The sequence below is a fragment of the Sceloporus undulatus genome, chromosome 3 (genome assembly GCF_019175285.1).
Source record: "Sceloporus undulatus isolate JIND9_A2432 ecotype Alabama chromosome 3, SceUnd_v1.1, whole genome shotgun sequence".
NCBI classification, from domain to species: Eukaryota; Metazoa; Chordata; class Lepidosauria; order Squamata; family Phrynosomatidae; genus Sceloporus; species Sceloporus undulatus.
In genome coordinates this window covers 154,393,022-154,406,266 of record NC_056524.1, presented here as the reverse complement: position 1 = coordinate 154,406,266, position 13,245 = coordinate 154,393,022, and the positions used below count along the sequence as shown (strand labels likewise).

The 13,245-nt window shown below is 38.5% G+C and overlaps 1 protein-coding gene across 1 annotated transcript in view; it reads right to left on the bottom strand.

Annotated features, from left to right (window-relative positions):
• Nucleotides 1–12,934, bottom strand: part of ZMIZ1 (zinc finger MIZ-type containing 1) — a 371,096-nt gene extending 358,162 nt beyond the window's left edge. Inside the window, exon 1 of the mRNA XM_042457113.1 lies at nucleotides 12,814–12,934. The gene's annotated coding sequence lies outside the window, so the exon portion shown is untranslated. The remainder of the gene's footprint in view (nucleotides 1–12,813) is intronic.
• Nucleotides 12,935–13,245: the final 311 nt, after the last annotated feature.

Genomic DNA, 13,245 nt, shown 5'->3' with positions numbered 1-13,245 from the left:
TATAGAAAGGGGGTCTATACTTAAGAAACAGACTAAGAGGGAATACAGACCTGCAGTTTTTGCCGGCCTGCGTGCCAGTAGGGCTAAGGGAGGGTAGAGTGTTTACATGTTCCTAGCCCTTCTTCCTCTAACGGGGTGCCATTTTGGTGCGTGCCCATTTACACAGGGTGCGCTATGATGACATCCCTCGTGCGCAGTGTCCAAACGGTGCTGTGCACGAGGGGCATCACAGTGCCATGCTGGGGTGTTTATGGTGCCGCTGTAGTGGTGGAAATAGGAGCAGTGTTTCACAGCTCCTTTTTCCACCAGGTTGGAGCATGGCGTCTGGTTGCCGTATCCCGAACCTAGTGCTTTCAGGAGCGTCATAGAGCCGCCCCTGTTGGGCTGTTTGTACAGCCTCCAGGTTTCTACTAAAGAGCCTCATTTTGAACATGTGAAAGATCGACAACAAGCCTAAGAGCCAAATCAGATTACTTGAGTACTACTAGGCCTTTCCCCACATGCTAAGCAAAACACAAGAGAAAGATGCATAGGAGTAGTTGCTATAGTACTTTCCTTCAGGAAATTTTACCCATGCAGAGGGTTGTTCTAGCCCAAAAGTACCCTTGCAGAAAGATTAGCTGCTAACCAAAAGTTTACAGTGTCTTTTTTTCAGTCATTCTGTGCAGCAGCAGCAGATTAGCCCCAATGTGTTGATGCACATATTTAAAATTATTTATGTATCAATGCTATATCTCACCTTTCCAACAACACATGGGACTCAAGATAGCTAATGGTGAATTTCAAATTTTAAAAACCGACAAAAATTAATAAAACAAATGCATTCAAAATATTAAAAAAAACAAGTTAAAAATACAAAGAAACAACAGCTCTTTCAACTATGATCCAATTTAGATTTCAAAAGCCTGTGAGGATTAAAAGGTCTTTTCCTGCTAGTGGAAGGATGGTTCATTCACTAGGAGAGGCCAGGAAACAATATCAGTTGGTTACAATCTGCAGAACATGTTTAGGGCTTGCACAGTTTAAAAGTTAAGTCAAAGTGGTTTAACTTGCAACTTCCATGCTTTTTATGGCTTAAATAAATCTGTGAGTACCTTAAATGTTAACTCAGCTCTAAAATAGAAGGTTTTGGGATCCTACAGTTTCAGTTGCTGAGAACATACTGCAGACCAATTAAGTTTTCCTCAGTATATCTTTGACCTCCCAAATGAATGTAATATACAGCCGATACACAAAGCCTTCAACAAAAATCGAATGAGGATAACAGGTGGCCTGGGGGTTATTCACACTCACAGACCAATGCTTTTGTTACATGTTTTGTACCAAAGAAGCATTGAAGCCCAGTAGTTGTCATAACACAGTACAGTCTATAAACACCAATATGAGCTTTAACCTGATGCCACTGTGGATGGGCCATAAAATAATCAGAAAATCCTACAGGAATCATGTTAATTCTGCTGACTAGAACACACAAACAGTGAAGAACAAAATACTGTACATCTGTGTACATTCTTTCCTTCCCTCAAAAAGGAGTGCAAGCAGGGGCCATTGCATATCATATGATGCAAAATGTGCCCAAAGAGGCCTCAAATGGTTGAGGCTTCCTTTACCAGAAAGTAAGCACTCCTGAATACAGTCAAATTTACTTCTGGACATGTGATATGCAGAATTTCAAGGTAGCATAGATTCTTATTAGACAAGTACACCCTTAATTCTGTTCTAAAAAATACAGTCTAAGACAGCTTTTCCCAAATAAGTAAGTATGTACACATAAAGAAAACATCAATTTTTGTACAAACTCTGTGTGTGTGTCTCTGTATGTGTGAGCACACATGCACACCTTCAAGTCACCTGTCAACTTATGGCTAGGAAGGAGAGAGTAAGAAAGAATTTTGTAAATTAAAGAGAAGTCAACATTAGCCCAAGAGTCGCACAGGCTCCAGGCTTGCAGGATACACTAAAAGCTTGGAGGTCAACAAGACAGAGCCTGGTGTACAATGGTGGCTTACCAAAGGAGATCCAGAATTGTGGAGCAACATGCCTTTGAGAGGATATATTCCAGTAACAGAATGGCAGCTTACATACAAGTCTACCCCCTCTTCCAACCTACAACCTGCTTTCAATATTTCAGCAACCTAATTGACAAAGAAAATGTCGCTTTATGAGAAAGACTACTTGGCTTACGTAGGCAGACAGACAGCATTCTCTTTACATTTTAAAGAGTCCAAGTTTAAAGAGCTCGGGCCATTTCATATACGTATCTTGTTGAAATCCTTCCCACAACCCTGCAAAGTAGGTCAATGTTGTCACTTCCTCATTGCCACTAAGAGGAGAAGGCTGAGGGAGCAGGGTCATCTGTCTCAGGTCACCCACTGATTTCATGGCAGAAGGAGAAATGAACTTGCTGATTCACAGCTCAGCCTCTTAGCCAGTATTTTGTTTAACCGTTTATCCCATTTTATCCCTAAAGTATTATTGTTGTTGTTGTTTATTTATACCCCGCTTTCCTCCCAGTACTGGGACTCAAGATGGCTTACATATCTAAAACACTCCAAGTTAAAACACTATAAATATGCAAAATGCAAATTTTTTTAAAAATGATTAAACAGTACAAACAATTAAAAACATCACATTATTAAAATTTACAGTTTTAATTGTAAAACTGTTTTTTTTAAAAAAAACACATTTTAAAAAAACAGCATCCCTGTTATGCAAAAGCCTAGTGGCATAGAAACATCTTTACCTGCCACTGGAAGGACAGAAGGGATGGAGCCACCCTGGCCTCCCTAGGGATAGGCTGAAGGAGAGTTTTGCCCAAAGTCACTCATTAAATTTGGGATATGTACTTGAGATTCACCACATCCAAGTCATACATCTAACCTATGCAGCTAACCTAACATTTTATGTCATTTTAAATTTCTGAGAGCCTACAGAGCTAAGAATGGGATAAGAAGAGCAAACAGGCAGCATATTACCAAAGTAAAGCATTTCAGTCCCCAGGACTGCTTTCTGATTGGGCAGAGCTACCTTTCAGAGATTTTCATACTGAACCTATGAGACACAACCTTGGCATTACAGTAGCTCAGGATGACCCACTGTAGTAGCACGGCTAATATTTACTAACCATGGATCACCACACAACAATAGCACGGTTATTCCATTTCAAATGAAATGCTTCCATCTCATGGGAACCATGACAATTAAAGTGGAATAACAGCATCACAATTGCATAGTGGGACTGGGCTTCGGGTCAATATCTAGGTGCAAGCCTACTGGAAATCGCACAGATACTAGAGGAAGTTTGTTTGTTTTTTTCACAACATACTGTAGAAAGGAAGCTGATTTCTCCCCAATAAACTGCCGCTACACCTTCCTCCACAGAAATTCCACAAATGGTTTAAGCCAGAGGTTTCCCAGCTTTGAGTACATAGTCTCAGCCCCTACACAGCATCAGTTCACTTGTCATGTTCTCCCTCCAATATAACAATAGCATACATTATTTAATATCTGAAATCCAAAACAGCATAGAGAACCTGCTTGTTCTGTTTGGGAAGGGCAGGCTGTCACTCTTCTATGACAAGTAGAAATATCATCTCTGCAATTGCCAGTGGATCCTTTTAAAAGGGGCTACCACTGATTTTCATTTAAATCATAGTTAGAGAACATGTGACCCTCCTGATGCAGTTCTATTGGTCCCAACAGCCCTACCTAGCATAGCTAAGATGTAGGAATGCTGCGGTCCATGTGCCTGACAATTCAAGCCAAATACTGAAATTCTTGGTGGGATACAACTTTTGAGACATTTAAAAAAAGCCCTTCCCCTTGCCAAAAAAAAGTTACTATTATTATTATATTATAATTTAAAAGAACACTGAAATTTTGTGTAGAGGTGGTCATTTCTTTCTACACTCGTCCCTCTATATTTGCAGCTTTGATTTTTGCAGTTTTGAATATTCACATATTTTATTAATATGTTCTCTCTAGGAATATCTAGTTCATCCAGTGCAACTCCATGCTCAACTTTAACCAAAAGTCACACTGTCAAACCTAGAGCTTCCTAGACAGAACACTCCGCTAGGCATTTGTAGCTCCTCTGGTGCAATTCTGTGGCCAATGTCTGGCAGATATTGATCACAGAGCTGCACTGAAGGACTTAGAGATTCCTAGAGAGGTATTCTCTCAGATAAAAACATAAGTGTTTTCATTATTTGCAGTTTTTCCACATTCATGGCGGTCCTGTGCCCCTAACTCCAGCAAATGTGAAGGGATGAGTGTAATTTTAAAGGAAAGCAACTGCAGCACATTTTAGCACTCCAAAATAACTAGATTACAGTGAAGGATTGGAGTAGGCCACAATTTTTTTTTCCAAAGCTTGCTTAGTGCTTTCCATATGCAAAAAGGCTAATCTTATGATGATGCTTGTGGGATTTCTCGCAGGCACAAATTCTGAAATAAAAACGTGATTACAAGTTTCACTTTCTAGGGAGTCACTGTGTAAACACTAGGTTTCCCTATATAACTGCAATCTCCACTCCTCCACTCACACTCCCTGCCTGCCACACATATTCATTCTTATCAGTAAAGGATCACTCAGAAGGCAGTTGTACAGTGCAGCAGTGCCCTTAGAAATGGTTTACACTTGCTGAATTAGGAAATCCAACTCCAAACCTATCTCAAAGGCTTTCTTTAAAAACAAACCAAGTTTAAAGTAAATATTCTGCTGAAATGCTGCTTGGGGCCTCCAAAGCTCTGCCCTTGATTTATGTAAGAGAAGAAAAATGCAAACAAAGGAAGCTTAGAACACTGAAGGATCCTAAGGATAAGTCATTACAGACATTGCCAGAGTGTCACACCTGAGATATGTTAGCTAGAAACAGTGCCACCTTTCATTTTGTAAACAGCTAAGCTATAAGGGAAGGTTAAGAAAAAATTAAGAGCCAGTGTGGCATAGTGGTTTGAATATTGGGCTGCAACTCTGGAGACCAGGGTTCGATTCCTCGCTTGGCCATGAAACCCACTGGGTGACCTTTGGCAAATCACATGCTCTCAGCCCCAGGGGAAGGCAAGGGCAACCTTTTTCTCAACAAATCTTGCTAAGTAAACCACATGATAGGTTGACCTTAGAATTACCATAAGTTGTAAATGACTTGAAGACACACAGCTACAGCTAATAAGAAAAAAAGTAGCTACTTCTCTTTAATTGTGCTTTTTAAAAAAATTCTAAAGAGAATGGCACTCTCAGCAACTGAAAGAAGAGAAAGAGTCTAATCAGACGTCACTGGCAAACAATATCTAATACAAAGAAACATCTATCTGTGGAACCTTATTGAAGGTCAGGCTTCAACAAAGGGATCCAAGAACTAGAAATGAGACTTCACTAGTGATGCTTAGTTTTAACAAGGACTGCCACCCAGATACTCAGATACGCCCTGACATGCATACTTACTCATCTGATTACTAATTCTAGAGATTGCTGAGGTCTGGTTGAATTTGGGGTCTTGCTCTTCCAGATTTTCAGTCTTCTCCTCTTCCCCCAAACACTACTGATGACTACTAATCCCCATGGCTCATGGAATCCCTGCCTGAAGGAGAAAACACTTATTCTTTTTAAGCAAAATTTGGAGGACCACTTGGATGGCTTGGGCTATTTTTTTTAAGAGGGTGAGAATGGGAGTGGCATCTACTTCTCACTCCAGAGCTTAGTGTCCTTTGCATTCAACATGCATTCCTGCATAAGGAAGTAAGAAGATAAAAGAAAGAGACAGCAAAGGCATGTTAGGAGCTTCAAGGGAATCCAGTTGGTTCCACAAGAAACCTTATGTAAGATGATTCTCAATTTCTTTTCCTGAACTTTAAGCAGAAAGGACATGCTCCAGAAGACCTGCCCAACTATACGGGATGTTTTTTTGTGTGTCTCTCCTCCAAGTTCATCTGGAGTGCTCGTTGTCACCTTATCCTCTTCAACCTATGAAAGGGATGTCTGATACTCACGTCCTCTTCTTCAACTTTTGGATTCATCCAATTGTGCTTTTTAAAAAATGTCATTATTGTTATTGTTGTTGTTGTGTGCCTTCAAGTTGTTTCTGGCTTATGGAGACCCTAAAGTGAACCTACCACAGGATTTTTTTTTTTTTTGGCAAGTTTTGTTCAGAGGGGGGTTAGACTTTGCCTTTCTCTGTGGCTGAGAGACAAGGAATTGCTCAGTGTCACCTGGTAGGTTTCCATTTACAAGTGGGGATTCGAACCCTGGTATCCAGAGTCGTAATCCAGTGCTCAAATCACTGTACCACACTGGCTCTCTATTGTAATTGTTAAATGTCTTCAAGTCAATTCTGGCTTGTTGCAATCTAATCTTGGCAAGATTTATTCAGTGGAGATTTGAACTGCCTTCCTCTGAGGCTGAGAGAGTATAATTTCCCCGGGCTCATCCAGTGAGTTTCCACTGGTGACTCAAGCCCTAGTCTACCAAACTCTTTTTAAAAAAATATATATTAAGTGATGACATAATACACACATAAACAATAAACATATGCAACATTTAACATATAAAACTTTTGTTGTTGTTGTTGTTAACTGCCCTTGATTCACTCTCGACCCATGGCGACCGTCCTAATGCTCAACTCCTGCAAACTCATACTCCATCCATCTTGCATGTGGCCTTCCTCTCTTTCTACTTCCCTCTAACGTTCTTAGCATTATTGTTTTTACCAATGATTCATGCCTTCTCATGATGTGTCCAAAGTACGACAACCTGAGTTTTGTCATCTTGACTTCTAGGGAAATTTCTGGCTTGATCTGCTCCAGGACCCATTTGTTTGTCTTTTTAGCTGTCCATGGAATCCTTATCACTCTTCTCTAGCACCATATTTCAAATGGGTTTATTTTCTTCCTATCCTCCTTCTTAACTGTCCAGATCTCAGATCCATACATGGCAATAGGAAATACAATGGTTTGTTCAATACTAACTTTTGTGCTCAGTTGTATATCCTTGCATTTTAGTATCTTCTCTAGTTCTTTCATACTGTCCTTCCCATTCTTAATTTTCTGATTTCCTGGCTGCAGTCTCCATTTCTATCAATGTTAGATCTCAGGTATGAGAATTCTTTTACTATTTCTATTTATTCATTGTCAAATTCAAATTTGTGTAGGTTCGCTGTGGTCATTATTTTTGTTTTCTTTATGTTCAACAATAGGCCTGCCTTTGCACTTTCTTCCTTGATCTTTCTTAGTAGTTGTTCCGGGTCTTTGAGATTTTCCGCTAGTATTATGGTGTCATCTGCGTATCTCAGATTGTTGATATTCCTTTCTCCTGTTTTCACTCCTCCTTCTTCTGTGTCCAAGCCTGCTTGTCTTACAATATGTTCTGCATATAAGTTGAACAAGTAGGGTGATAAGAGGCAGCATTGTCTGACTCTTTTATCAATTGGGAACCATTCTGTTTCTCCATGTTCTGTTCTGACAGTAGCCTCTTGTCCTGAGTACAAATTCCTCATCAAGACTATCAGATGTGTTGGCACTCCCATGTCTTTAAGGGTGTTCCATAGTCTTTCATGATCTATGGAGTCAGAGGCTTTGCTATAGTCTATAAATGACATGCTGATTTTTTTTATCTCCCTGGTTTTCTTCATTATCCATTATATGTTTACAGTATGGTCCCTAGTGCCTCTTTGTTTCCTGAACCCTGCTTGGATCTTTGGAGTTTCTCTTTCCATGTATGGTTGGGGTTAGGTTGAAGATTTTTGAGCATAATTTTGCTTGCATGGTATATTAGTGCTATGGTTCCATAGTTGCTGAAATCTTTTGTGTCTTCTTTTGTGGATGGGAATGCATATTGATGGTTTCCAGTCTGTTGGCCATCGTTTTGTTTCCATATCTGTCAACATATGTTAGCTCCTTATAGATCTCATAATGAACAGGTTTCCAGCTCTGAATCCTTCACTGCACATCCATGATTCATCACAAGCACATTGTAACAGCTGCTACTACTAGCCTGTCAATGTGGACTGCAGCAGCTCAACTGGAATATCATATGTTCCAGGTGACTTGTTTTTTGCCATTCCTCTTATTGCAGCTTCTACCTCGTTTTTTAGAATTTGGGGTTCATCTTCATATGGCTATTCATTCCATGTGTCCTTAATTCTGTCATCTCTTTTATATAGCTGTTCTGTGTATTACATCCATCGTCTTTTTATTCCTTCCTCATCTTGAATTGTGTTATCTTACCAAACATTTACCAAATAAAAAACTACAAATCTACAATTACCATTCTACTCCTTATTCACTTCTATAATATTCTAAAATTATTGCTATTGTTAAAATCTATTCAAATTTATTCTGTTTATTTCTTTAAAAATTACAAAAAAGAATCTTTGGTCAAGATTATCTTTGCATCTTTCCCCATTCTTTCTTTATTTTCATAACATCTTTCCCTCTCCTACTCTCGATTTCTAGTCTTTCTAATCTTTTTTTTTAAAACTCTTCTTCTTGCTCTTCCCTTTATATCTGCCTCCATCCACTTTCCTTCTGGTCTTCAAGTGATATCTTTTCTCTCTTCCTCTACCAAACTCTTTGTCTAACATTCAATCCATTAAGTTGTATTTAAAAAAGTCATTATTATGCTAAAGAAGTATATACAACTGATTTTTCTTATTGTTAGATGCTAAATCATTGCTTTGTCGACACTGCACACAGTTAAAATGGAAATATTTTTAGTGACTACTAAATATTACTGGCATCTTCTTCAGAAGGACCTTCGGTTAAAAACCAGGTGCAAATTCAAGAGATTCTCCTCAAGCTTCCCATGAGGTTTCCTTAAAAACAACCTTTTTCTCAAAATGACAGCCAATTCATTGAAGTCATGCATAAAATTTACATTTTGCTTACAAAATGGAGAACAAAACAAAACAAAACACCTCTACTTGAAATAGGTCTAGAGTTATCAAACTCTACAGTATTACAGGCATGACTGATATAATTTGTGGGATAACAGGAAGGATGAACAGGTACACAAAAGTTAACTTTCAAGAACAACAAAAATATTAGCACACATGCAAACTTGTGTTTAATTTTTGATTTTCTATTCACCCTTTCTCCCAGTGCTCAACCCAAGGCAGCTTACAACATGAATTTACACATGAGTTAGTCATTCATGCCCTAACTACTGGGTGTAAAAAAATAGAGAAAGTTTTTGTCATTCTTTCTTGTCTGCTCATTGGCAACATTTATTGCCATAGCTTTCTAAGGTCATCTGACACAGACCCGAGAGACCAGATTTTAAAATTGTGGACTTAATAGAAAAACCTTTGGCTTGTAATATTTATTAATTAATTAATTTAGATTTATAGCCCATCACACCCCATATCTCAAGCTGACCTAGGATTTTGCAAGACCATAGCATCATTGATCAGTGTTACAGTCTCATTAAGCATTGTCAAGCAGTGGCATCATGAAGAAGGGCAAGTGATATGGCTTGCATTGTGTGACACCCCAGAGGAGAAGTGACACCCTGTCAGGCCCTCCCAGCTTGTCATAACAGTATAGGTATCCTCATAAGGAGACCTCCACCACTATGGCAAAGAAAATGGCCAAGTACCTCTCTCATGGCTTTGCCACAGCAACACAGACCTCTTCCAGAAGCAGACCTCTACTACTGTGGCAAAGGAGAGGGCCAAGTGTCCCTCTCGCAGCTTTGCCATGGTGACACTGCCAATAGTTAATGTAAATTAAACCCACACTAACACTATATTTAAGACATTCCCCTTGAAGAAGACTCTTTGTATATAACCACTGATGTATTTATTGGAACTGTTGGATTTTATGATTGCACTGTATGTTTTTATCAGGTTGTAACCCAGTCTCGATCCGTAGGGAGAAGCGGGGCAATATAAAGAAAATTATTATTATTATTATTATTATTATTAGTAAAGCACTTTGTAAACTTATGGCACTATATAAATAATCAATATCTCTCTCTCTCTCTCTCTCTCTCATATATATATATATATATATATATATATATATTTCTACTGTATCAATTATGGAATCAATAATGGTGTCAGAGGCTGTTCAGCTAATGTTCCTTATGATTACCTGATCCAAACAAGAAACATTGACTAATATCAAAATTGGGGAAAACACTATGACCTTCATAATTTCAGCATTGTCTATTTCCCTTCCTCTCAGCCAAATCCATTTTTCTCTTCCTCCAACCATTTTTGTTGGCATTCCGACTCTACTCTGGTTGACATAAAAGAGAGTGACACTACAATCACAGGTCTGCAGGCTCTTCCCACCTCTGGCAAAGCAAACAAAACTCTGTGCCCATGGACTTGTATAAACATTTATAGTAAATAGGGTTGTTGTTTTTTTAATTTATTTAACCCTATATAACATCTACCTACATTGTCCAAACACTTTAAATGGGCATGCCCAGACAAATGAGAGCAATTGTAATGTACAAGGAACACCAACAATAAGAATTGAGATCTTTCAAAGATGTTGCACAGTATTTTTGCCTTTGAGTTGCAAGATAACATTTGTACCAGGTGGCTTTCATGCGGAAACGTATGGTACTCATCTACATTAACTACTACAAAGAATTTTCTGGTTTGGACAACTGATGACCTCCATTGAATTTTGAACAAAAATATATATATATTTAAACTGCCAATATAAAAAGCAGATACAAAAGTGACTTCAAGTCATACAGAGTTGTTCTAAGGCAGCATCAAATATTATTGCTGGATAACAACTTTTAAGTTGTTCTAAGTCAATCTATAGATACTATTGCTTCCCATGTAAATGTTTCATTTTTGTTTCAATTGCAAATAAAATTATTATATTGCAATTTATTATTATTATTATTAACCTTTATTTATAAAGCGCTGTAAATTTACACAGCGCTGTACATACAATCTTTTTAATTAGACAGTTCCCTGCCCTCAGGCTTACAATCTAAAATTTTAATGGAGATGTACTAATTTTGGAGGCCATTTGGATTTTAAAATTTCCATTTCCATGTCTGTCAAAGAAAATAGGGCTACACACATTATTCAACATTTACTACTGTATGGCGAACATAAATAGTTCTATTTGTACAAATTTGGTTGTGATTTTCAACTTGGGCTTTAAAAATGGTTTGTATTTGGCAGAAAGCCTAATAGCAGTTTGTCTTTAAAAAAATTTAACATTAGTTTAAAAACTAGTGAAATGTGTGACTTCAAGAGGATTTTTTTTTCCTGTTATAGAGTTGGTGTCAGCCATATGGGCTACTTCTGTTTGTTTTGGGATCAAAGTTGAAAGTTAGGTATATAAAGATTTGGATTCAGCAGCTATAGAACATTAAACCACACAAAATAATTGTCCTCAAACAGACTTTGAAAGGAGTGGGGAGAGTACAATCATTCTGATTACTAACTAAGGGCCAGAGAGAGATTGAGAGAGAGAGAGAGAGAGAGACAGAGAGAGAGAGAGATGCAGCTTTCATAGCACAGCATAAGTTATAATTCAAGTGCTCACTTATACTCATCTCAGCTGAGCAGGTGAATTTCAAAACTGGCAGCAAGTCATGCTAGCCTTACTTCACTGTAACTCATACAAGTTAAGCAAGAATCAATAAGAGTTTAAAAATGATAAAATCTGGTATTGGGGAGGTCACTCATAACCTAAAGTTACCCTATTGATCTTTCAAGCTGGAAAAAAATGCTAATCATTCCATCACAAGGTTATAATAAGCACTGTGCTCCCACCATGATAAATCTTGTAATAAAATGTTCTTGCAACTTTTCTTATCCAGTGAGGTTTTAATGGTGGCTAACCATGTCTAAGAAACTGGGAGTAGGCCATGGCCTCCCACTGTGCCTGGTGCTCGGTAGGTGGGACATGAGCACTCTCCCCTCCCCAATTTTTCTTATGTCCCCAAATACACAGTACTGCAGTAACTTAACCTTTCAGTTGAACCAGGGATGTAGCCAAGGGGGGGGATCTGGGGGTCCGGACCCCCCCCTTCCATTAGAAAAATGAATGGTGTGTGCTGCCGCACTCAAGCCCCATTATAATGGTGGCACTTAGTCTGGACCCCCCCCCTTCCTAAAATCCTAGCTACGTCCCTGGTTGAACATTTAGTAACATAGCTTATGCATCCCAAGAACATGGGCAGGCAAAACTCCCAATGTAAACAAAGCAAAATAGGAGTTCTGAGTATAAATGACTTTCAGTGCTTCACTCTTTGCAGTGCTGAAAAGGTAGGGATTGATGGAACATTTCACTAAATGCAGAGTTCTTACTGGGGGGCAATGCCCTAATTTTATCCCCCTGCCCCCATAGTTATACTCCTTTCTCCTGTTGGCCTTAAATTTACATCAACACCATGGTTAGCCATGATTACTGTTCACTCAGGCTCCTTCCTTGCCCAAAATTCAAGCTGTTTAACAAACTATAGTTAAATAGCACTAACAGCTGGTGATGTCAATAGTGATATAATGCTTGGCCATGGTTAAGGCCATCAAGGACAGTTTTTTGTTGGGAGAGGATGGAAAAAACCATTTGAGTCTCATCCAGCATTATGTTCATGCTAGCCCCCCAAAGCTGTCTGTATACGACAGACAAACCAGAAAGCACATACAAAATATATCCAGAATTTCATTTTAACATATAAAAAAGAAGCTCTTAAAGGAAAGAAGGCAAGCAACATGAGCTAAGAAGTGATGTAAGAATAAAAATTTGCATGGAAACTAATTCAGACCTCACCTGTCTTTCCCACATGTCCCACAAGGAAATGTAAAAGGCAGAACACCTAAGCAGGAAAATAATTACCTTTTAACTCTCTGAAGATGCCACCTTCAGTTAGGCTACAGAAGCTCTTAACACCCAGGGAGAAAAGAAGGAAGGAAGCTGAGAACAAGGGCTGTATCCACAGTAGACAAGGTTTTTCCTAAAAGAGAGAGACAGGGAAAAAAAATTAACCCTCACTTTTCAAATTTAGAGTATGGGCATCCCTAAATGTAGGAAAGATAACAAAGACACAGGCAGGATTTCAGATCTTTAAGAATCCAATCACATCATAATAACCATTAGCATACACTTTAACATGCTATAGATTGAAATATTAAAAATTAGGTTGGTATGTATATTACTAGAATAAATTTCAACGATTTGTTGTAGAAGTACTTTTGCAAATTTGACATTTACTACTCCGAGTCAGTGAGCAAGAGAAGCCAGTGTATCTTTACTGCAGAGATAGTAAAT